A 27,069-nucleotide genomic window follows, 5' to 3' on the forward strand; every position below is an offset into this window, starting at 1 on the left:
GGCTCAGTAGTGTGTGTGGCCTCCACGTGCCTGTATGACCTCCCTACAACGCCTGGGCATGCTCCTGATGAGGTGGCGGATGGTCTCCTGAGGGATCTCCTCCCAGACCTGGACGAAAGCATCCGCCAACTCCTGGACAGTCTGTGGTGCAACGTGGCGTTGGTGGATGGAGCGAGACATGATGTCCCAGATGTGCTCAATTGGATTCAGGTCTGGGGAACGGGCGGGCCAGTCCATAGCATCAATGCCTTCCTCTTGCAGGAACTGCTGACACACTCCAGCCACATGAGGTCTAGCATTGTCTTGCATTAGGAGGAACCCAGGGCCAACCGCACCAGCATATGGTCTCTCAAGGGGTCTGAGGATCTCATCTCGGTACCTAATGGCAGTCAGGCTACCTCTGGCGTGCACATGGAGGGCTGTGCGGCCCCCCAAAGAAATGCCACCCCACACCATGACTGACCCACCGCCAAACCGGTCATGCTGGAGGATGTTGCAGGCAGCAGAACGTTCTCCACGGCGTCTCCAGACTCTGTCACGTCTGTCACGTGCTCAGTGTGAACCTGCTTTCATCTGTGAAGAGCACAGGGCGCCAGTGGCGAATTTGCCAATCTTGGTGTTCTCTGGCAAATGCCAAACGTCCTGCACGGTGTTGGGCTGTAAGCGCAACCCCCACCTGTGGACGTCGGGCCCTCATACCAGCCTCATGGAGTCTGTTTCTGACTGTTTGAGCAGACACATGCACATTTGTGGCCTGCTGGAGGTCATTTTGCAGGGCTCTGGCAGTGCTTCTCCTGCTCCTCCTTGCACAAAGGCGGAGGTAGCGGTCCTGCTGCTGGGTTGTTGCCCTCCTACGGCCTCCTCCACGTCTCCTGATGTACTGGCCTGTCTCCTGGTAGCGCCTCCATGCTCTGGACACTACGCTGACAGACACAGCAAACCTTCTTGCCACAGCTCGCATTGATGTGCCATCCTGGATGAGCTGCACTACCTGAGCCACTTGTGTGGGTTGTAGACTCCGTCTCATGCTACCACTAGAGTGAAAGCACCGCCAGCATTCAAAAGTGACCAAAACATCAGCCAGGAAGCATAGGAACTGAGAAGTGGTCTGTGGTCCCCACCTGCAGAACCACTCCTTTATTGGGGGTGTCTTGCTAATTGCCTATAATTTCCACCTGTTGTCTATTCCATTTGCACAACAGCATGTGAAATGTATTGTCAATCAGTGTTGCTTCCTAAGTGGACAGTTTGATTTCACAGAAGTGTGATTGACTTGGAGTTACATTGTGTTGTTTAAGTGTTCCCTTTATTTTTTTGAGCAGTGTATATTTGTGAAGCCCTTTAGAGTTGTTGGACATGCCAGTGGATGGACATGTATTTTCGGGTGCTAATTATTATAAATGGTATGTCAACTTTCCCCATACAACTGAGACCTTGTGTCCAACTGTTGGACTTATTTGTGGATATCTTTTTCCATAGAACTGCATCCCCAGAGATCATAAGGCCACTATAAGAACATAACACAGACCAGGAAGCTATACGTTTAGTACAAATCTTTTATGTGTCAAGCACGGAGCATAATACAGACATGTTCAGTCTGCCCTACAGGAAAATTAGGATTATAAAGTGAAAAAGAACACAGTGAATGTCAGGAGCTTCTCACGGACACACACGTCAAAAAACATGTTTTTACTTTGTCATTATGGGGTAGTGTGTGTAGATGGGTGAGAAGAAAATACAATTTAATAAATATTGAATTCAGGCTATAACAAAATGTGGAATAAGTCAAGGGGTATGAATACTTTCTGAAGGCACACACAAAAGTGTACATACGTGGATGCACAAACCGCATACACCACACAATCACAACATTTTGCAGTCAATAGATAATACACATTGTATCCTTTCATAGCAGCTCCACCAATATATCTTCATAACTGTGTTACAGGACAGGTCACAATCGATCAGATCACTTTTGCATCACAACCTCTCGACTCCCAGACGGTAACAAAGTGTCATTCTACCACAAATTAAGTTGGGAAATGGCTGTGAGCAGCTGCACAGAAAGACATAATTCAAACAGACTTTGAATCATTTGACTTTGGGATTCTTAATCTCAGTAGTGTAACAGAGTAGTTCCACTACCTCTGCCGCAGTAGTGCCCCCTGCCTCTACTCCCACCTCTACCTCTCACACGACAGGTGTCCTGCGGACCTCCTCAGCTTCTTCCTCTCCTCGTGGTGATCACGCTCCGCCTGCTGTTGCCGCTGTTGCTGCTCTGACTGAAGATCATTGAGAAAGGACAGGAAGAGAGAGAGAGAGATACTTTTCATTGGAGTATGATTAAGCGACCTTGTGCAAAAAAAGAATAGCTTTTCTATTGTCAAACCTGTAATCAACGTTGACCTTGGCACTGCTTCCTCCAGCTCATGCTGTAGTCCAGGGGATTTACCCAGCAGACACTCAGTCTCTCTGCAAGTGCGGGAGCCTTACCCAAACCTAGCTTGGCCTTGCACCATCAGTGTCCCATGCAAAACCAATGGTATTGTTTTTTTAAATCTGCAATATCCATGCAACTCATTGATAATTGAAGCATGTTTCGAAGGGTGCTGATACAGGATACAAATACAAGACAAGAGTCAGTCGCTGACTGATTTGGGGGCTCGACCTTTATCTGGGATTATAACAAAGCCTAAACAGTCAAAAATGATCATGGTCAAAACACAGCATTTCCTGTGACATTGGTCCTCTTCCGCATGCACCATTACAGATTATACACAGTGGCTACACTGCAGTGTCAACTTTAACCGGTACTTTCGTATTTTGTGTAAACATCTATGTTTGGGAGAACAGACTGATGGAGGTAAAATGTCAATGACAAGCTCTCTTTGTTACTGTTACTGAACCCAGGATCAGCAGAAATCCAGATTAGTAGTCGGTAGTCAAATGGAAAGTTGACCTCACCAACCCAGTCACCCACACACTCACGTTCCTCATGAATCATTCTGACTGAATGGACTACAAGTGAGAAGAAAATGAAAAGGACTCTGGATAAAAGAGACTGCTCCATTTGAAAAGACAGGACTGTGAAGGTAGCATTTGTTGCACGCAAATCACACATTGTCCCTTTCAGTGGCTTATTATGCAATGGTGTCACTTTCATGACTTACCTTCTTGAGGGTGAAGGTGAGCTGTTTGCTGCCGACAGCAGTGTCAGCCACATTTACTGTTCCAGAATGTTCCTCCAGCTTCAGACGCTCCTCCAGTGATGCTCCGTTAGACAGTAGACACATATGTCAACATGGGACACATAGGCAGGTCTATCACGAGCATGAACAGATGCATGCATGCACACACACAATATAATGGTGTTGAATTGCAGTACCTAGAAAGCCTATTTCCTATACTGCTTTCACATAGGATTCCCGGTATTCTGCCTGTAAATAAATTGGGCAATGTTTCTTTCAAACAGCCCTATTTTATAAAGCATTCACCTTTTATATAGCCATTGCTTTTGCCGGGAAGGAGCAAGAGACATTAAACTTTGACCCGGTTGTTGTAGTCAGTTTAAATTCAGACCCTCCACTGCTTTCATTTCTTCACACTCACAACAGTAGAGCGGGTGGCCGGAGAAAGCAGAGCAAGGTGGGTGGAAAGGACGGATCAGGCAGAGCAGTGACTGTATGCTTGCATGATAGTCCATATCCCCAATCATCTTTGCTGATAGCGATGTGTTTCCATAAGTGGAGGAATTGGTCTAATTTAGTATGTATGGTAACGCTTCAACCCTTAGCTACCTCTTCCAATTCAAAAGAGCCAAAATGCGTCAGAGGATAACCTGCCAGCCCGGCTTCGGTCGGGTCATTATAAATAAAAACAATGCATTCTAAAATAAATCACACACATGCCTCGCATGCTTGCCTTTGGTGAGTTTAGGCCATAAGTTAGCAGTTTGCCTACTTGTATTTGGATACTCAAAACGTTGTCAGATATGTTCTGGTAGGCTAATTATGAGCTGGCTAGACAACAAAATCCATTATTAAATTAGTTAATGCAGGTCCTAAGAAACATAAGACTAACACAATACATTTTTTAAAGAATTGAATAGCATATTTTGAGTTGAATTATGTTATTGGTCAGTGCAGCCCATGGCTACACAGACCATTGTCTGAATTGTGGGTGTCCCTGGCTCCCCAGTAGGTGTCCCTGGCTCCCCAGTGGGTGTCCCTATGCTCTCCCAGGCCAACCCATGGCTGCGCCCCTGCCCAGTCATGTGAAATCCATAGATGTAGGGCCTAATGAATTTCTTTCAATTGACTGATTTCCTTATATGAACTATCTCAGTAAAATCATTGAAATTGTTGGATAATGCATTCATAATTTTGTTCATTAGAAGATCAAAAGGTCAAAGAGGGGTAGAGTGAATAAAGTAAAAATAAATAAAAGACATTTACACCAACAATAACTTGTTTTTGTAATTGCCCTGAAATCTTTGCAAATTGTAAGTGTTGAGAGTGGGGTGCACTACAACTACTGTTCTACTATTTACCATTTAGTCTAATTTCACTCTAAAATATTTGCTTTTTAATGAGTTTGAAGCACGAGAACCAAGTAGAGGGTGTTTTACATAATGGGAGGTAACCCTTGGGACACCCTTCCCTTCAAATATTTGACGAGTGTCCTCATTTTTCCTGCTGCATGTGTCCACCTGTCAATACAGTGATGGATGTGACAGCCTCTCTCAGGCTGTGATCAAGGCAGGCCATACGTTTCTGTCTGCTGCAGAGAACACAGCACAGTCAGACACCTTAAGACAGTCACGTGTTTCCCTGCTCATCATTGTAATGGCAAAAAAAATACCTGACTACTCTATATACCATGTCCATGTGAGGGTTGATTATTTGTGCTGCTTGACAGTAACAATGTGAAAATGCTTGGCATTTGATGCAACCACTGTAGTACAACTCCATGCTTGCTATGGATTGTGTGCTGTGACGTTCCGTGGCATCTATTCAAAATGTTATGGTTCATAGATTGGTGACGCTCTAGTCTCTAGGAACAAAAGCTCACTGGATAAAAGAAAAATGAAACTCGACTCACTTCTGCAACTTCTGCTTGCTGGCCACGTCCCCGAAGCTGTGGAACTCCTCATCAGCCTTAATCTGGAAGAATCGGGGCTTCCGACTCTGTTTCCTGCCCTGAGCCTGGTTCTGGGTGGAGTCCTGGTCAAGCAGGGTTGTGTTGCGGTCCTGCTGCTTCCTCTCCTGTCGCATGCGGTCCCGTCCCTCCTCATATATGAGGTGCCGCTGCTCCCTGACCTCGTCCACCCAGCTCTTATCGTCATCAGAACTCTCGTCTGAGCTGCCACGCCCTTCTGGCTCCTCCTCTTCCTGGTCTGCCTCAGTCCATAATCCATATTCGGTGTAGGCTATGATTTAAAAGCGTATCTATCAAATTTCAGTAGGGTAGTAAGCTAGCTCATCTTGTTACCTTTTCAGAGTCTGTGGCTTGCTTGGCTAGCAGCCGCAGCTTCTTCCTCCTCTTTTGCCCCACTTTGGACACGATGGGGTTGAGCAGGCGGAACTCCTCACTCTGCTCCTCCACTTGGTAGTCTGGGTTCTCAAACATCACCTGGAAACGCTTGTCGCTAAGGATGCTGGGTAGAGCCTGGCAGAGAGAGTGTGAGAGAGGATTTGATTAACAGCTTAGGCAGCTGACATTCGCTAGATGAGCATATTTGAGATATGTAACTGACAAAATAATGGAAACACTTGAGTAAATATGGGATACAAAGTATATTGAAAGCAGGTGCTTTCACACAGGTGTGGTTCCTGAGAATATTAAGCAATTAACAACCCATCATGTTTAGAGTCATGTATAAAAATGCTGAGCAGGCCATTATTTTGGATACCATGGCTATGCCCCCATAAGATGACAATGGTCCCAGGCACAGAGCATGAGTGGTCACTGAATAGTTTGAGGAGCATGAAAACGATGTAAACCTTACGCCACGGCCATCTCAGTCACCAGATCTCAACCCAATTGAACACTTACGGGAGATTCTAAAGAGGCGCTTGAGACTGAGTTTTCCAGCACCATCAACAAAACACCAAATCATGGATTTTCTTGTGAAAGAATGGTGTCACATCCCTCCAATAGAGTTCCAGACACCTGAAGAATCTATGCCAAGATACATTGAGGCTGTTCTGGTGCGCCCTATTAAGACAATTTATGTTGGCGTTTCCTTTATTTTGGCAGTTACATGTACATGCCAGTTCCCTCTACATTACCTTAGAACCCAAAATATATAAACCCAGCCTACAGCTCTGAAAAGACCAGTATAGGGCAGTCCCTGAAAGAAAATAAAAAATCTTGGTCGACCAAGAGTCGTCTGTTCTTTCGACAAATCAATTGGTCTACATTTTTTTGGTACTATTTTTCCCTATATAGACACACCCAATGTGTTTTAAACCCTCTAGAGTCGATGTCTGCGCATAATAAAAAAAATCCCCATAAAAATCTGTCAGTTTAAGCTAGCAATATCTGCCTGTGTAACAGGTGACAGATCTAGAGCGGTGTTTGGTGGACTATGTGACATCCCAAAATGTGTCTGTAGCGTCCGAACGGTTTGGCCTAGAAACTATTATGACCCTTCTATGGTAAGACGATACTCTCTCCAACACGGCTGTGTTCGCCGTTTTGCTCTCGTCTGAAATCGGTTCAGCCGATCTGACAACTTCTGTCTGTAGCGTCCGAACAGTTTGGGCTACACACTAATATGACCCCTCCGTGGAAAAGTGAGACCCTCACCAACATGTCAGTTAATTTTGCTATTGCCAACTATGTAAAAATATCCTACATAAAGCCCCAAAAATGTAACATTGCAGCTTGCAGGTAGAAAATATCCAGATAAAAATAAATATCCTATAAATCACATTGGCTATGCATGGCCTGTCTGCAAGAAACTTGAAACATTGTATCAACTATCAACTTGGTTCAGCCTGAAGCTCTTGCTAGCAAACTTGCAACATTGTATAAAATATTTTGGGCACTCAGTTTCCAGCACCAGTGAGCTCCAGACAGACACAGCTGTAGCCTATTCCACAAGGGATAAGAAGTAATCAGGTAGGCTTATTTCCACCGGATCAGAGCATGGCATTTTTTCCCCCTTTCACACCGAGTGGTTATTGAAAGAGAGCTGGAAAGATTTTTTATTATTTTTTTTTAAATAGGCTATGTTGAGGAACTATTGTCATTCTCAATGGACTTAGTTAACTTGCTGTTTGAAGTGTAGAAAATATTACTTTTGAGAAGCACCACAGTGCTGGTGAGTTAAGACAATCAGAAATACTATCAGATCCCCAAATGGGCATATTTAAATGCCTACATTTGCATGCAGGCCAGGTAGCCTAGGCCTACTTCTATGTATAATCAGGTGCGCGTCCTTACTCAACATTGACAGGAGAAAAATAAAATAAAGACAATGAATAAATTGACAACTCCTAAATTGAATGAAATAAACCAAAACTTGTCCTCACAAGTGTAGCTTAGGTTGTGCAGTCCGCAAACAACATGTCCATTCCGACAATAAGAACAGTAAAAGACTGTAATAGATAATAAATATATTGAATGAAATAACAGAAATTACCATAACCTAGCAAACATTGTAAATGAGAAATTATGGGAATTAACAGTAAATGGTAATACTACTGGGTGTGCCATCCCCGTAGCCTCCACAATGAATTAGTCCACCGAGACAGGAGTGAATCAGACAGGCATCTCGTGTGCCATAAAAAAATATATACATATATTTGGAACTGCTCGACAAAGAAAAATATTAGTCGACCAACAGCCTATCAATCAAACAATCGACCAGTCGACTAAATGGGGTCAGCCCTAAACCAGTAGCATGTGAAACCCGAGTGTGTGTGCAGGTGTATTTTCTCCTACCTTGCCCTTCTTCCTGGCAGACAGTTCCTCCTCATTGTCTCCCTCCTCCATCAGTTTGAGAGCCAGCTCTTTGTTCACCTTGAGCAGCTTCTGTCTCAGCAACACAAAACACAACATATTAGCTATATACACTTCTTAGATAACATTGTCTGTATCACCATGTCCTTCAATTAATCAATAAAATGTACACTACATGAAAATTAGTATGTAAACATCTCATTCCAAAATCATGGCCATTATTATGGAATTGGTCCCCCCTTTGCTGCTATACAGAGCATTCAGAAAGTATTCAGACACATTGACATTTTCCACATTTTGTTACGTTACAGCTTTATTCTAAAATGGATTCAATAGTTTTTTCCCCCCTCTTCAATCTACACACAACACTCCATAATGAACACGATGGTCACTGACAGATCTAGATTTCCTCTGTGGAGATGAGAGAACCTTCCAGAAGGACATTCATCTCTGCAGCACTCCACCAATCAGGCCTTTACGGTAGAGTGGCCAGACGGAAGCCACTCCTCAGTAAAAGGCACATGACAGCCTGCTTGGAGTCTCAGACCATGAGAAACAAGATTCTCTGGTCTGATGAAACCAAGATTGAACTCTTTGGCCTGAATGCCAAGCGTCACATCGAGTGGAAACCTGGCACCGTCCCTACGTGAAGCACGGTGGTGGCAATATCATGCTGTGGGGATTTTTTCAGCGGCAGGAACTGGGAGACTAGTCAGGATAGAGGGAAAGATGAACGGAGTAAGGTACAGAGGGATCCTTGATGAAAACCTGCTCCAGAGTGCTCAGGACCTCTGGGGCGAAGACTGGGGTGAAGGTTCACCTTCCAACAGGACAACGACCCTAAGCACACAGCCAAGAAAACTCAGGAGTGGCTTCAGGACAAGTCTCTGAATGTCCTTGAGTGTCCCAGCCAGAGCCCGGACTTGAACCCGATCGAACATCTTTGGAGAGACCTAAAAATAGCTGTTCAGTGACGCTCGCCATCAAACCTGACAGCGCTTGAGAGGATCTGCAGAGGAGAATGGGAGAAAGGCCCCAAATATAGGTGTGCCAAGCTTGTAGCGTATGAATACTTTCCGAATGCACTGTAACAGCCTCCACTCTTCTGGAAAGGCTTTCCACTAGATGTTGGAACATTCCTGCGTGTACATGGTTCCACTCAGCCACTAGAGCATTAGTAAGGTTGAGCGATTAGGCCTGGCTCGCAGTCGGCGTTCCAATTCATCCCAAAGGTGTTTGATGGGGTTGAGGTCAGGGCTCTGTGCAGACCAGTCAAGGCCTTCCACACTGATCTCGACAAACCATTTCTGTATGGACCTCGCTTTGTGCACGGGGGAATTGTTATGCTGAAACAGGAAAGGGCCCTCCCCAAATTGTTGCCCCAAAGCGTGATTCATCACTCCAAAGAACGCGTTTTCACTACTCCATAGTCCAATGGCGGCGAGCTTTACACCACTCCAACCGACGCTTGGCATTGGTGATCTTAGGCTTGTGTGCAGCTGCTCGGTCATGGAAACCCATTTCATGAAGCTCCCAATGAACAGTTCTTGCGCTGACATTGCTTCCAGAGGCAGTTTGGAACTCGGTAATGAGTGTTGCAACCGAGGACAGACGATTTTTACACGCTACGCGCTTCAGCACTTGGCGGTCTCATTCTGTGAGCTTGTGTGGCCTACCACTTAACGGCTGAGCCGTTGTTGTTCCTAGACGTTTCCACTTCACAATAACAGCACTTACAGTTGACCGGGGCAGCTCTAGCAGGGCAGAAATTTGACGAACTGACTTGTTGGAAAAGGGGCAACCTATGACGGTGCTACGTTGAAAGTCACTGAGCTCTTCAGTACAGGCCATTCTATTGCCAATGTTTGTCTATGGAGATTGCATTGCTGTGAGCTCAATTTTACACAACTATCAGCAACGGGTGTGGCTGAAATAGACAAATCCACTAATTTGAAGGGGTGTCCACATACTTTTGGTGATGTCATGCATTTTAGAAAGTCCTTTTTACATTAGCAGGGGCTATTTTATAAAGCCCTTTTTACATTAGCAGGGGCTATTTTATAAAGCCCTTTTTACATTAGCAGTGGCTATTTTATAAAGCCCTTTTTACATCCTTGTTTGTCTGAATGTATTATATTTTTAACAGTCACAGAGTATGATATCCCACCTTGATTTGTACTCTGTGCGCCCTGGACTCCTCTATCTTTTGGCGAATCTTGTCCTTGCGGTACTCATCGTAGGCAAATGGATTGGCCATGGTCTTCACCTGGACAAGTCACACAAAACGTATTTAGACACACAACTCTAACATCGTCAATCAACTAATAATATGCAGTTATACACACAAATAGGAAGACAAACACACACACACACACCCTACCTTATGGTACAGTCGGATGTCCATGAAGAAACCGTGCATGTAGGCCCGCAGTAGAGAAGATCCCACCAGGTGAGACAGACCTATAGTTGAACACAGGGCAGGTAACATTATAGATTGTATGTACATTAAACATATTTCCTGAACAGCTACATTATACATTTGTAAAATTATTGATGATTTATTCATTTTATATATAGCTCTGTATTCCACCTCCCTGGGACAGGCTACATTTTAAGTGAAATTCATTAAAATATTTATACTCTTTCAAATTGGCTGACATGCAAAGGACAGTAAGGCTTAGTAATGAACTTTGTGAAGCAGCCTGTTTGAATGTGCTGGAAGGAAATGACATGACTGTAGACAACTGTTTCTGTTTTTTTTGCCCTGAGGCTGTGTGACATCAAGGCTGGTTGCTCCCATTTAAACTGACACATTCAGGACCATAGGGAACAGAGGGTAGGCCTATAAGTGGCCATTAAAATCTTAAGCTTTTACTTTATATAACAGATTTTCATTATAACTGTTTTGTCCAAGCTCATGTCTTTCAACAGGACCGTAGTGATAGCTTGTTGAATTTTTCTGTCAAAATAGGCCTTTCTGCTAACATAGCTATTTGGTAAGAAACCTTCTGAGAGAGTTTAGATAAAGTTGTGTAATATCAGTCTCCAGACACCATTCCTTCAGCACTGAATGAACTTGTTAGTGACTGCCAAGAGGCTTTTTGGTCCCTGTAAGATCACTTTAGTTCAGGAATGTGTGGTAGTTGTGGCACACTAGGACTGTGTGTGTTTGTGTGTGTGGTAACCAGATAGAAACCCTCTTTCCCCAGAAATCTTACTCTAGCCGCCCCGCTGCTGGTCTGTTACATAACAAGGACACGTTTCACAGCTGCAGTGAAACGTTTCACAACTCTCCTTCCCTCCCTCCCCAATAACCGCCTTTCTCCTCCGTGTCATTTGATCTCTTTAGTGCTGACCCAAGCATTCCTCTGTTCTTTCAACCCCCTCTGTTCCCCGCCTCTTCATCTTTCCCCATCCCTCCTCCCATCTCTTAATTTCTCTCTCCATTCCGCCAGTGTTTCCCTTTTAGGCGGGACGAGTAAGCCTGGAGTGTATTCATTATGCCGATTCTGTTGCAAAACGTTTCTTAAACGGAAGCAAACGGAACGGTGGGGGGGACCCTACCTTAATTTTAACAAAATAAACTTTTGTTTAGTTGCAAAAATGAGTATACCACTGGCCTAGCAGTGCTGCCCCAACCTGCCTAAATACAAAATGGCCTCCACTGAATGAAAAGTGTAGTGTACACAGCCCTGGAAGGTTCCTTAGGAACTTTAGGCCAAAAATAACTTGAATGCTCCATTCCAATTCAAGGCCCCAAACCTCTATGTAATAGGCACTTGTATTTCTGTAGATTTGAGAGGAACAAATAGATAATAGCTGATAGGTAATATGCCAATATCTCTACCTCCACCCCCCTCTCACCCACGTTCTCCAGGTCCTTGCGGGTGACAAACTTGTAATCATCGTAGATGGTACTCTCAGGGCTCTCCTCCAGCTCCTCTGTCAGGTTGTCCAGGAAAGAGCACCAGCGAGGAGCAGGTCCCAGTGCCTACACAGGGACAACATGTAGGGGAGGAAGGAGAGACAAGAACAAGGGATGAAGTGAAGGAGGGACAAGGAATGAAGAACAAGGAAGATTCATGGAACATTTGGAGAATTCTAATTCAATACATTTCTACTGCTCTTGAGGGCTGGTAAGGGAGGTAGGTGTTGGCAATGTTCCTATGGCTAGGTGTTTGTCTTCCCTGTAGCTCAGTTGGTAGAGCATGGTGTTTGCAACGCCAGGGTTGTGGGTTCGATTCCCACGGGGGGCCAGCAAAAAAAAAAAAATATATAATAATAATAATGTTTTTATGAAATTGTATGAAATGTATGCATTCACTACTGTAAGTCGCTCTGGATAAGAGCGTCTGCTAAATGACTAAAATGTAAAATGTAATGTGTAGTTTCTTGTACTTATCCAATCCTCTAAGGGCTCTGAGGATGAATCGACAAGGATTGCCTGCGTTACCAGATTGGAATCACCCCTTTAAGATAGTTGAATGCTACTGGGTTCAATCCAAACTGACTTCTGTTTGTCTATAAAATCAGAGCTCAAAGTCTACGGAATGTCCACTTTGCTGGATTGAATCCCTGAGCTGACAAGGTAAAAATCTGTCGTTCTGCCCCTGAGCAAGGCAGTTAACACACTGTTCCCCGGGCGCTGAAGATGTGGATGCCGATTATGGCAGCCACCCCCGCACCTCTCTGATTCAGAGGGGTTGGGTTAAATGCAGAAGACACATTTCATCCCCCCTTTCCCTCAGTGTAATCATTGACGAGCCAATGGTTAATGTTAACTTCCAAACGTTTCAATACTGTTCTATAGGCAGCTAGGGAGGCATGCGTTGAAGGCCTTTGCACACCACTCGAGTTAAAAACCTAGGGAGAAATGAACTCTCAGGAACTGGAATCATAAACCGAACAAGTTGACAACTTTGTGTTGGTTACCATTGATGTTCACAGCACAGAACTGTGTGTGATATTTGAGGTTACCCGAGTGCATACCCGAGTGAAAAATGTAGCTATTTATTCAGGGCAGTTTGAGCACTGCTATGTGAATGTTTAATATCAGTCGCTGAAGTATTCTAAAACTCCAATAGCAAATAATATAACACTTTTGCTGTTAACAGATAAACACAATATTTCCTAAGTTCAGTATTAGCCCTCTTTAGGCCCAAACACACGCTAGTTAAGACCTTGTTGTTCTGTAGCTCAACACCACAGTGATCTAATCAGTGGTTGATGGATGGGACAGTACTTAGAAACGAATCATGTGTCAGTGTCGACATCTTTCAAAGCAGACTACTTTACAGTACACACAATCTTACTAAACAGAGACTACTTTACAGTACACACACATCTTCCTAAACAGAGACTACTTTACAGTACACACACGCTTTTCCTAGAATAACTGAAAAGCTGGTATAGGGGTAGGCACAAGACGACCTGTTGCTGAAGAACATTCACAACCCGACAAGGGCACTTTCTAGGTGAAACCAGGTGGGCAGCTTTCTACGAATAGTGCCCTTGGTGTAGTTTTTTTTGCGGACCATAGAAAACCAGCCAAACCAAACTAAACAAATGAATGTCTCAAACACTAAAGCCCTCAAACAGAGATCGTCCTTTTGTGCCTTCTCTATACTGCCTTGGTCTGTTTGGTTTCAATTACCACCCTGGAGTAAATCTATCTCATGGGAAGATTTGACTTTCAAACCAAACCTGCGGCACACTGAGATATGCAAAACTAGCCTGAGGGAGTGTGAGGATTGTAGAACTCACAGTGATGTAGAACAGTGATTCATCTTGGGGTCTTCATTGGCAGCAAAGAGCATACCTGTGACGTTAAAAGAGAAGAAAAGCGTGAGATAAGCTAACGATATAGACAGATCATTTTCAGATACTGAAGTTAGCAAAGTAATAAACTAAGAAAGTGGAACTGTACAAAGGCATCTGCTGGTTTTGTTCGACTCCAGTTAAAAACCCTAACTGCATGTACATGCAGAAAGCAAAGCCCACATAAGCATAGGATGACAGTAGTACGTTTGCAGGCAGTAGACTAGACAGGGACAAGTAGACAACAGCAAAATAACCAAAAAGTCTTGCTGGGTTTTAAAATGTATGTTACCATTACTGACAAAAGCCTGGCTTGCTCATATCTTCACCTGACCACAAATCATTCATATAAATGGTTCTGGGGATTTGCTAAAAATGTGAAATTAGTGATTATATCCTGAATGAATAAAGCAGACAATGGGCCTTTTTGTACAGCTCCATTCTTAGTTTATTACTTTGCTAACTCTAGTATGTGAAAAATAATGTAAGCATGCTTTAACAAAATCAAGAGAGTCCTGCGTGAGGGCCCCCGCCAACCCAGAGGACTGACTGAACTCGCTCTCTGAGGCTGACATGAGTCATGTTTTTAAACGGGCCAACACTTGCAAGGCCGCAGGGCCAGACGGTATTCCAAGGTGTGTACTCAGGGCATACACAGACCATCTGGCAGGTGTATTCAAGGACATTTTCAACCTCTCATTGTCCCAGTCTGTAATACCAACATGTTTCAAGCTGACTTCCATCATTCCTGTCCTCAAGAACTCTACGACATCATGCCACAATGACTACCGCTATGTAGCACTCACATCTGTAATCATTAAGTGCTTTGAAAGGCTCGTCATGGCACACATCAATTTCATCCTTCTCTCAACATCAGCAAGACCAAGGAGCTTATTGTGGACTTCATGAAACCAGGGCGGGTACACACCCCCATCCACAGGGCCGCAGTGGAGCCAGTCAAGAGCTTCAAGATCTTCTGTATCCACATCACTGAGGACTTATCATTGTCCTCTCACACCAGCACAGTCCCTCAGGAGGCTGAAACGATTTGGCATGGCCCCTCAGATCCTGAGGAACTTTTACAGCTGCTGCATCGAGAGCATCCTGATTGGTCATATCACCGTCTGGTATGGCAACTGCACCGCCCTCGACCCAAAGGCCCTACAGAGGGTGGTGAGGATGACGCAGCGCATCACTGTGGGTGAGCTCCCAGCCATCCAGGACATACATGCCAGGCGGTGTCTGAGAAAGGCCTGAAAAGTTGCCAAAGACTCCAGCCACCCGATACATGGACGGTTCTCCATGCTCCAGTCCGGCACCGGTGAATCAAGGCTTAGACCAACAGACTCCTAAATAGCTTCTATCCCCTGGCCATAAAAATCGCTAACAATCACTGCGCCGCCTCACACCAACACTGCTGCTAAAACTATTATTGATTACTACCACTATGCTGCTGTTTACTGATTGCCATTAGTATCTATTTATCCTGCTACTGGTTACTATTACTGAGTGTACAAGATATTAGGAACAGCTTTCTAATATTGAGTTGCACCCCCCTTTTGCCATCAGAACAGCCTCAATTCTTTGGGGCATTGACTCTACAAGATGTCGAAAGCGTTCCACAGGGATGATGGCCCATGTTGACTCCAATGCTTCCCACAATTGTGCCAAGTCGGCTGGATGTCCTTTAGGTTGTGGACCATTCTTGATATACACGGGAAACTGTTGAGCGTGAAAAACTCAGCAGCGTTGCAGTTCTTGACACACTCAAACCGGTGCGCCTGGCACCTACTACCATAAACTGACAAACCAAACTGTTTAAGACGCTCATTCAAGTTCAACTCAAGTGCTCAGTAAAGATTGATGTAATTAGACATAATTGCTGGTAGAGAAGCTGTCAGTGGACAGTGTTGCAGTCTTATTTAAAAAGCACAATCCAAGCCCTCATTACAGTAGCACAGGGGTAAGCAACTAAATTCAGCCGTAGGACGATTTTTGTTGGAGCGAATGGTTGGGGGTACGTAAAATAATTAGTACACTGCAAATTGACCATAACTAAGCCCAAAAGGGATTGTTATTTTCAAATACAATCATTTCAAAACTTGATCACATTGAGATACAATCACATGTATTTTTTTTGGGGGGGGGGACACTTCCAAATTTTTCTGAATTCATGGTGATTTTACAGTTTTTTGTAACATAAAACGAAATCACTTGTGGGCCGTTTCTGTTGCCGACCCTGCAGGAGTGTTAAGGACTTGTTGATCAGGTCAATGGGCACCATCTAGTGGTAGTTGAGCATACTGGTAAATGACTACCCAAGAAAATAACAAGAGTGTCTGTTGGCCAACCCTCAGAGATAAACTTGGTACAGAAGCAATGTTTAGTGTACCTGGCTTATTGCTAATAGAATGTATCTGGTGATCTCACCAGAATCAGGGTAGATGCACACATCGTTGATGTTAGTCTGGGGCTCAATGGAGGAGAACACCTTCCCCTAGGGTGAAACAGACCAGAGGTATGGTTAGAATATCAATTCTAACACTGTGATAGTTAATTAGTGGTCTGTCCTTCATCAACTAAGTGTCCAATGACAAACACATTTTTACTATTAAAAATGCAAAGCTATTTCCCCTAATATTTATTGTAAATACTTAAAGCTAGAATATAACACTTTTTGGGCAACCTCACCAAGTTCACACAGAAATGCGAGTTATAGATCCGTCTAAGAAGCGGTAGATCTGTTCTATGTGCGCCATTTTTTAAGTTTATTTTTGTGTCTTTTATTTTCAGTTTTGTACACCAGTTTCAAACATCGGAAAATAAAATATTTTTGGTTAGGAAAATATATTTCACAGCGGTTTAGACTGTACAATGATTCTCTACACTACATTTCTTGTTTTGTCACGAACTGAAATTAGGCAACCATTAGAATTTTAGCAACCAGGAAATGCCGAAACGATTTCTGCATATTGCACCTTTAATTCAAAGTGAGTTGGCAATATTTTCTAAACCAGCATAAAACAGCTTTGCTGTTTTTGGAACATCCAAACAATAAAAACACTTAGGTTTTCAAATGTCCAATCTGTCAAAATGGTACCAAATGTCTAGTTTAAAAAAACAATCACATATTTTTTCAACATTCATAAATATTTACTGTGTCTTTGTTCCAGATCTTGATGATCTTGGAGTCTGTGGTCAGAACCAGGTCTAAGGAACCAGGTCTAGGTGGTGCTGAAAGTTGACAGACTTGATAGGAAGGCCGTAGTAATGGTCTTTTACCAGCAGGGGATGACTGGAGCGCAGGTCGTAGAGGAGGACCTACAGTACCAGGCAGACCGATTGTCAATAGGGAAACTTATGGGGAGGACTACAGTTAGGCAATAAGTCAAACTCAACATCTATTCCAGAGTTTTCCGCAATATCCCAGCTATTACGTTCATTGTAAAAGTTCATACCTGACCAGTGCTGGTTCCCACAGCCATGGTGAGAGAGCCATTAAACTTGAGTGCGCTGACCGACGGCAAGCCCTCCACTCTAAAAACAAACACATTCACATCATGGATTAGAACAATGGTGTTTTTCTAGATGCAACTAACTGTTCATGTTCTAGTGGTGTACTTACTTTGTTCCCTCTGTGACGCTGCTCAGGGCACAGTCTAGCATCCCCACCCGACTTCGTACACGAGGGTCCCAGCATAGCACTTTCCCCTAACCACCGACAACACAGGGAACACGGTTAGACACACACAGGCACACACACTCAAAATATTCAATCCATTCACTTTGCGGCACATAGGCTCCACCCACCTCCGCTGTTCCTGAGGCCAACACTTGATGGACAGGGTTGATGTCACACACATTGTGCTCCCTGTCAGTCATAGAAAGGGAAAAACGAGACATGATCACACTACATGCATACTGCCGAGTCTTGTAATGACGGTGTTTACAGTATTGTATTTTAATGTACAGCTGCATTCACAAATAAAGTATTGTACATGTATACTTACACAGCATCTGTCTGAAGGGAGTTGAGGAACCTGCCTTGCTCCAAATTGAGTCTGAATATCTCTGAGCTGAAAGAGACGAAAAAGGTCTGTCTTACTGTAGTGTCAACAGTAACACAACTCCAACTTGTCAAGTTGAAGCCAAGTCTAATGATACATAGGAAATCAAGACAGTGAATGATCCAGCTTCTTTTGGCTTTTAACCCTTACCTTGCCCCAACAAAGTAGAGGTCGCAGGAGGAGTGGTAGGCAAAGTCCCTACCAAACTTGGGAATACGTGTCTTGTAGTAGTGTCCATGCTGCAAGTGGAACTCCACGTACCTGTTACAGTGGAGAAACACCAGCTACACACACACACACACACACACACACACACACACACACACACACACACACACACACACACACACACACACACACACACACACACACACACACACACACACACACACACACACACACACAATATCAGGTCACATTTATTTATTGAAAAAATTAAAGTTTGGGTAACCCCCACTGTAGGAAACAACCAAGGAAGTCTGTCTTACCTTCGAGTAGTCGTCAGACAGAATATCAAAGGCCACAACTGTGAAGGGAAAAAAAAAACACTTTCAGAACTAGCTACAAGAAAAAAATAACATCTACCGGCAAAGACTTTTGCACAATGCAAAAGCTGTATTTATTGGTGTCCATCACAGCATGGCCATTGTGTACATTGGGTGTGTGTTTACTGAGAATGTGTGCCTGACTGCACCCTAGTTAAATATTAAATGTGAGACACCATCACTGAGATAGCTGGATCCTCTTCTTATGGACCAGCCACTCACTTCACCACAAAAGGAGGGACGGATACTTGCAGGGATTCCGATAGCACATTGGAGTTCCAGAGGACCATAGAAGCAAAACAGTTTTAAAAAATGCAACTAGGGTGTCTATCACTTACAGTCTGAATCCAAACAGCGCTCAAACTTCAAGGACAACTGATACGTGTCATAGCATCGGATTCTGGGTTTGTATGTGCCTGAAAGGATGTTAAAAGAAGTTGACAAAACCATACATAACAGTATTATAAGTAATTACTGTCTACTCTAGTGATATATGCGAAATTTAATCTGAACGTGACAGCAAGCCAAATGCTCACCTGCTGCTAGAATGAACTGCCCATCCCTTGACACTTTGATAGAGGTGCACACTGTGGGCATTTCAAAGTCCTGGATGAGCTCGATCCTGCGTTGGATGTCTGAGAAAAAGCCGTTAGGGAGGTGAGGCATGAAATAATAGTCGGGCCACTTTGCCAGCATACAAACACCTGTAAGCCATTAGTTAATATCTTTATTTTGCAATGCCCGTTTCTTCCGATCTGAGAGCCACTGGGAAACAAATATGGAGACGTGTGCTATCACATACTGTGGTTGTTATTAGAAGCTACTGCATACTTTGTGACCTCAAACACAATTTTACAGCAATATATAAATATCCATGCTTGATGACATGGCTGCAGCGTTAACCTGCTGCCTGACTGGCTAGTTGCTTAGCATGCCTTTGCTTCAAGAGCGCAATAACTCATGAAAAAAGGACTTAACGACGCAATTTAATTGGTTATCAAATAATATTAGCAGTAGCTAACTGGCTTGCTTTTTTTATTGTAAGTTAACTTGCTAAACTAGCCAGCTAACATTAGCTATTCATGCAACCGTGTCTTACCTCTGGAAGACTTTCCGTGACTTAGGTTATAAATCTTCACATCATTCACGCTGGATATCTGCATTGTCGAGGCTGTCAAAGACACTTTCCACTCATAACACCAATGTATAATATTTGTACATTCTGAGCATTAGTAAATATTCATGCCCCACGTTGCTACAAACAACAGAACGCGTTGGTCTGTACTTTTAGGTCCGTGTGGAAACGTGGACGCCACAAAACAACAGATGGTGTTCCCATTGATTTCTGTAAAGTCTGTAGGTTTTGTTTTTGGATGTTATATCAATTTAAGAATAATGATAGCGCAAACGAACACACTAAAGCATGGTAATACAATCCTCCTGATAATCATTTTACATTCTAGTCATTTAGCAGACGAACAATTAGGGTTAACTTCCTTGCTCAAGGGCACAACAACAGATTTTTAATCTAGTCGGCTCGGGGATTCGAACCAGCGAAATAATTCAACTCTACAGTACTGTACCATACTGTACTGTAATGGTCACTCACACGTTCACTTACAAGCAGCCTGGTCTCATAGACTAGACATAACATAGTAAATGTACATCCTGGACACATAAATTAGTATGATATGTTATGTTTGGTATGGTTACATAAGACAGATGGTTACTTAACCAACAATACAGTGTTAAGAAAAATATTTACTAAATAAACGAAAGTTTGAAAAAATAACAATAATGAGGCTATTGTGGGTACCGGTACTGAGTCAATGCATGGGGGTAGTCGAGGTAGTTTGTACATGTAGGTAGGGGTAAAGTGACTATGCATAGATAGTAAACAGCGAGTAGCAGCAGTGTAAAAACAAAGGGGGTTGGGTCAATGCAAATAGTCCGGGTGGCCATTTGATTAATTGTTAAGCAGTCATATGGCTTGGGGGTAGAAGCTGTTAAACCTCTTAAGGATCCGCCCCTTTTTTAAATTTTCGCCTAAAATGATATACCCAAATTTAACTGCCTGTAGCTCAGGCCCTGAAGCAAGGATATGCATATTCTTGGTACCATTTCAAAGGAAACACTTTGAAGTTTGTGGAAATGCGAAAAGAATGTAGGAGAATATAACACAAAAGATCTGGTAAAAGATAATACAAAGAAAAAAACAACCGTTCTTTTGTAATTTTTTTGTACCATCTTTGAAATGTAAGAGAAAGGCCATAATGTATTATTCGATTTTGGCCACTAGATGGCAGCAGTGTATGTGCAAAGTTTTAGACTGATCCAATGAACCATTGCATTTCGGTTCAATCTTTTGTATCAAGACTGCCCAAATGTGCCTGATTTGTTTATTAATATCTTTTCATGTTCAAAATTGTGCACTCTCCTCAAACAACAGCATGGTATTCATTCACTGTAATAGCTACTGTAAATTGGAGAGTGCAGTTAGATTAACAAGAATTTAAGCTTTCTGCCAATATCAGATATGTCTATGTCCTGGGAAATGTTCTTGTTACTTACAACCTCATGCTAATCGCATTAACCCACGTTAGCTCAACCGTCCCGTGGAAGGGACACCGATCCCGAAGAAGTTGGAGTCTTTCGGATCTAGACTTGGTGCTCCGGTACCACTTGCTGTGCGGCAGCAGTGAGAACAACCTATGACTTGGGTGACTGGAGTCTTTGGCAATTTTTGGGTCCTTCCTCTGACACTGCCTAGTATATAGGTCCTGGATGGCAGGAAGCTTGGCCCCAGTGATGTACTGGGCTGTACGCACTACCCTCTGTAGTTCCTTACGGTCAGATGCCGAGCAGTTGCCATACCAGGCGGTGAGGCAACCGGTCAGGATGCTCTCGATGGTGCACCTGTAAAACTTTTTGAGGATCTGGGGACCAATGCCAAATCTTTTCAGTCTCCTGAGGGGGAAAAGGCGTTGTCGTGCCTTTTTCACGACTTTCTTGGTGTGTTTGGACCATGATAGTGTCGTGTCTTTGGCATCATTAAAACGGAAGACATGTTTATCAAATAACTCTCTGTAATTATTATTACACGATTAAACTGATTAATCATGTAACTGTAATTAACTAGAAGGTCGGGCACCAAGGAAAATATTCAGATTACAAAGTTATAATTTTCCTAATATAACTTTCAGATATTATAATATCTGATCGATTAGTCTTCTGATTTAATGACGTATTCTTTACCTTGGTCAGTCTCATCCCAAACGTCGTAAATTGTTGGTTATCTGCACGAACCCAGTCTTCACTATGAGTCATCCATACATCAATTGTCTTAAATAATGTATTTACTAATCTAAGTAATTCACAGAAATGCAAAACAAACAGATATGGTTACAAGGAAATGATAGGAGAATGTGCCCTAGTGGGCTAAACCGGCATGGCGGCTTGTTACACAAAGAAAGGGGGTTGGGCTTGAATGAAAGAGCGGGAAGACTGAGGAACGAAAGACACAGCTCCGCTATCGTAAATACAGAATCTTATGCATTCTAAATTACCGGCCATTTGGAAAAGGAAAATGCAATAAATATTTACTCTGAGCTGCGCTTCGGTAGGTTGGTCGTAGATGCTGGCCGTGTTGGCCAACAGAGATCTTCCTGTCCTCGGAAGAATGTCACTGGTGGTAAAATGGATACGTTGTAGTATCTTCGTTGCGTGTTAGATTGGGTCCGTCGTTCGTCCTTTCCTAGCCCATGTCTACAGCGGCCGCTGCTAACTCAACGGCTAGGAAGTATCACTTCTGTAGTGAATAAGGGTTCAAAGTTCATACCATTCGCAACCAAAGCTTACGCCGAGGTTGGCTTAGTTTTGTACTTGACATGTGTGTCCTTTTAACGCAGAGGCTGCAGACCTCACGTACCCGGAACAGGCTGGCTACTTTTTGTCACTGACTTATATAGTGGCGAGGGGAGAAGGGTGTGTTTCATCGTTTATAACCCCTGTCTCTTCACAGGGGCGGGCCACTGATTGGTCAGGGCTCTTTCCTTATGAAAATCCAATTCTCTCATTTGGAAGCTAAAATTACATTTAATCTCCTAACAAACAGTTTCAATATCAAACATTTAAATTGCACAACAATTCCATGTGAATCTGATCTATGTGAATTCACATCCATGTGAATGTGAATCTGACTAGAATGTGTAGACTTTCCCAGGTACAGTTTATGTCGTCCTGTCATCAGTCATAATGTCTCAGATGACAACTGAACTGACATCCATACTTATTAAGTACCTGGTATATTTCCAACTGGTTCTATTACCGAAATATGGTTCCTTTCCACCCACTTGTTTGATGTTCCCAGACTCTCTATATTTAACAAAGGCTATTCAAAAGTCCTTCAGTAGGGTCAGAGAGAGAGGGGAAGGGAGAAAGGTATTTATGGGGGGGTCATAAACCTTACCCACAAGCCAACGTCATGACAGTAGTTTATTGGTGATGTGGACACCAATGAACTTGAAACTCTCGACCCGCTCCACTACAGCCCTGTCGATGTGAATGGGGGCGTGTTCGGCCCTCCTTTTCCTGTAGTCCACAAACATCTCCACGATCATGACCATGTACAACCTTGTGTTACAGTACAGTATGTTGATTAGGTGAATGTGTTAAGGGTCTAGCCTCATTGTCTACAGCTGGACAGCCATTCTCACCGATGTACCATAGCAGGAAAGTCCTCATTGAAAGTCCACTACACAACACAAGGTTAGGTAATACCATGAGGGTCTAGCCTCCAAAGAATATTACAAACTAAAACAGCAAGGTTTTGCTGTTTTCTTTCTTCACAATTTACAAATCACAATAAAGACTACCATAATGGCAGTCACTTCATCCAAGTGTGTAGCTCACAACATGATATATAAACAGTCACCCCGCTCCTCCGCTCTCTCCACTGGCTTCCAGTTGAAGCTCGCATCCTCTACAAGACCATGGTGCTTCCCTACGGAGCCGTGAGGGGAACGGCACCTCCGTACCTTCAGGCTCTGATCAGTCCCTACACCCAAACGAGGGCACTGCGCTCATCCACCTCTGGCCTGCTGGCCCCCCTACCTCTGAGGAAGCACAGTTCCCGCTCAGCCCAGTCAAAACTGTTCACTGCTCTGGCACCCCTATGGTGGAACAAGCTCCCTCACGACGCCAGGACAGCACAGTCAATCACCACCTTCCGGAGACACCTGAAACCCCACCTCTTTAAGGAATACCTGGGATAGGACAAAGTAATAATAATAGTAGAGAGAATGATTTATTTCAGCTTTTATTTCTTTCATCACATTCCCAGTGGGTCAGAAGTTTACATACACTCAATTAGTATTTGGTAGCATTGCTTTTAAATTGTTTAACTTGGGTCAAACGTTTTGGATAGCCTTCCACAAGCTCCCCACAATAAGTTGGGTGAATTTTGGCCCATTCCTCCTGACAGAGCCTGGTGTAACTGAGTCAGGTTTGTAAGCCTCCTTGCTCGCACACGCTTTTTGTCACGTCCTGACCATAGTAAGATGTTGTTTTCTATGTAGAGTAGGTCAGGGCGTGACAGGGGCTGTTTTGTGTTTTTCTATGTTTTCTATTTCTATGTTCTTAGGTTCTAGTTTTGTATTTCTATGTTGGTTTGTTTGGGATGGTCTCCAATTAGAGGCAGCTGGTCCTCGTTGTCTCTAATTGGAGATCATACTTAAGTAGGGGTTTTTCTTCCTGGGTTTTGTGGGTGATTATTTTTGAGTAGTGTTTGTTTCTCCTCTGCATCATGGTTTGTTGTTTTGTTAATTCAGTTTATTAAGTTTTTGCAAAGTTTCACAGATTAAATAAAATGTGGAACGACACACACACTGCACTTTGGTCCGCTCCTCCTTCAGATTACAACCGTGACACTTTTTCAGTTCTGCCCACACATTTCCTATAGGATTGAGGTCAGGGCTTTGTGTTGGACACTCCAGTACCTTGACTTTGTTGTCCTTAATTAAGCCATTTTGCCACTTCCTTTGGAAGTATGCTTGGGGTCATTGTCCATTTGGAAGACCCATTTGCGACCAAGCTTTAACTTCCTGACTGATGTCTTGAGATGTTGCTTCAATATATCCACATAATTTTCCTCCTCATGATGCCATCGATTTTGTGAAGTGCACCAGTCCCTGCTGCAGCAAAGCACCCCCACAACATGATGTCGCCACTCCCGTGCTTCACGGTTGGGATGGTGTTCTTTCTTCGGCTTGCAAGCCTCCCCCTTTTTCCTTCAAACATAACGATGGTCATTATGGCCAAACAGTTCTATTTTTGTTTCATCAAACCAGAGGACATTTCTCCAAAAAGTGCGATCTTTGTCCCCATGTGCAGTTGCAAACCGTAGTCTGGCTTTTTTTATGGCGGTTTTGGAGCAGTGGCTTCTTCCTTGCTGAGCAGCCTTTCAGGTTGTCGATATAGGACTCATTTTACTGTGGATATAGATACTTTGTACCTGTTTCCTCCAGCATCTTCACAAGGTCCTTTGCTGTTGTTCTGGGATTGAGTTGCACTTTTCGCACCAAAGTACGTTCATCTCTAGGAGACAGAACGCGTCTCCTTCCTGAGCGGTATGACGGCTGCGTGGTCCCATGGTGTTTATACTTGCATATTATTGTTTGTACAGATGAATGTGGTACCTTCAGGTGTTCGGAAATTGCTCCCAAGGATGAACCAGACTTGTAGAGGTCAACAATTCTTTTTCTGAGGTCTTGGCTGATTTCTTTTGATTTTCCCATAATGTCAAGCAAAGAGGCACTGAGTTTGAAGGTAGACATTGAAATACATCCACAGGTACACCTCCAACAGGCTAATTGACATCATTTGAGTCAATCAGAAGCTTTTAAAGCCATGACATCATTTTCTGGAATTTTACAAGCTGTTTAAAGGCACAGTCAATTTAGTATGTGTAAACATCTGACCCACTGGAGTTGTGATACAGTGAATTATAAGGGAAATAATCTGTCTGTAAACAATTGTTGGAAAAATTACTTGTGTCATGCACAAAGTAGATGTTCTAACCGACTTGCCAAAACTATAGTTTGTTAACAAGACATTTGTGGAGTGGTTGAAAAACAAGTTTTAATGACTCCAACCCAAGTGTATGTAAACTTCAACTGTAAGTGTATGTAAACTTCCGACTTCAACTCTATGTGCGCACATTTTCCAAACCAAATTCCAACATTTACTGTAGGGTGCCACGTGTGATAGCAGCATCCTGCAAAGACACTTGACCAGCTGGTGTGAGGAAGTAGTCCTTGAGGTTGTTGCGCTTGTCTATAGCAACTCTGGTTGCCCTGTATGTTTCTTGGGTCCAGGAAGCTGATGTCCCCTTGTACCAGCTGTCTCCACTCTCCAGGACGCAGGTCCCCAGTGGGTGTGAAGCTTTCAATAAACGTGAGGTGGAGGTATTGTGTTGATGACTGTGTTGTCAGTGTCTGTAGTGCAAAGGTAATTGTGGAGAGCCATGTAGGCCTTCACAATGGTCTCAGCTTTCTCTGGGGCAACCTCAAGGGCTCATCCCAGGATCCATCTTGCAGAAAGGATCCCAAAGCAGTTCTCTGAAATTCTTCTGGCTATTGAGTGGTGGTAGTTGTAGATCTTCTTGGAGTCATCAAGGCCAGAATAACCTTTGAATAAAATAAGCGTTTCCAGGATTCTGAATTGCACAGCAGTCTAAGGCACTGCATCTCAGTGCTATAGGCGTCACAACAGACCCTGGTTTGATCCCGGGCTGTATCACAACCGGCTGTGATTGGGAGTCCCATAGGGCGGCGCACAATTGGCCCAGCGACGTCCGGGTTAGGGGAGGGTTTGGCCGGGGTAGGCCGTCATTGTAAAATAAGAATTTGTTCTTAACTGACTTGTCTAGTTAAATAAAGGTAAAAAAACAGGAACATGAAGGCTATCAAATGTGTACTGTAACAACTGTGTAGCCCCGGGTTTCCCAAACTTGGACCCCAAGGGGTGCACATATTGTTTTTTCCACCTAGCACTACAAAGCTGATTCAAATAAACAACTAATCATCAAGCTTTGATCATTTGCATCAGCTGTGAAGTGTTAGGGCAAAAACCAAAACGTGCACCCCTTAGGGTCCTGAGGACCAAGTTTAGGAAACGCTGGTGTAGCCTATGTTTTGGACATACAGTAGGCCCTTATTCTCTTTCTGGGATGTCAGATCCCTTTTATGTGAGGCATATAATTACAACGTCTATATTGGTATAATTTTCACATCATATGTACAATCAAATGTATTTAGTATATCTTACATGGATATGGTCGCATCAGGTTTACCATCAGCGGGAATGCCTCGTCTCCCACAAAGACATAAGGGCTCGGTGTTTGGGTCCCCCGACAAGCACTCTGGCCTTGGTAGCAGCAGCTGGCCTGCAATAAGTTGGGAGCCTAACTTGCTCCTGACTACGATCCCTCTTCGATCATGGTGTAACGCAACGAAAAGAGTCAGCTACCCCCCAAAACCGACTCCACCTATGAACATGCACACACGTAGATCTACGCACGTAAACCGTGTAGCCGCCTTAACCCCTAACCCTAACATCTAGCTTAGCTAACGTTAGCCAGCTAGCTAACGTTAGCCACCTTTTGCATATGTGTA

General features: G+C 43.5%; 1 pseudogene across 1 annotated transcript; it reads right to left on the bottom strand.

Moving 5' to 3' along the window:
- Positions 1–1,542: 1,542 nt before the first annotated feature.
- On the bottom strand, positions 1,543–21,994 carry LOC106611135 (nucleolar protein 10-like; annotated as a pseudogene). The gene is made up of 21 exons (XR_014378647.1): positions 19,497–21,994; positions 19,102–19,188; positions 18,934–19,032; positions 18,736–18,813; positions 18,341–18,378; positions 18,003–18,136; positions 17,796–17,861; positions 17,596–17,656; positions 17,411–17,496; positions 17,244–17,322; positions 16,943–17,106; positions 16,216–16,282; positions 13,751–13,786; positions 11,833–11,976; positions 10,349–10,428; positions 10,136–10,234; positions 7,951–8,040; positions 5,491–5,667; positions 5,100–5,390; positions 3,171–3,290; positions 1,543–2,282 (listed from the first exon to the last, which is right to left on the bottom strand). The product of XR_014378647.1 is annotated as a nucleolar protein 10-like (transcript).
- Between the last annotated feature and the right edge of the window lie 5,075 nt (positions 21,995–27,069).

Source organism: Salmo salar, chromosome 09 (assembly GCF_965601325.2).
Source record: "Salmo salar chromosome 09, fSalSal1, whole genome shotgun sequence".
Lineage (NCBI taxonomy): Eukaryota > Metazoa > Chordata > Actinopteri > Salmoniformes > Salmonidae > Salmo > Salmo salar.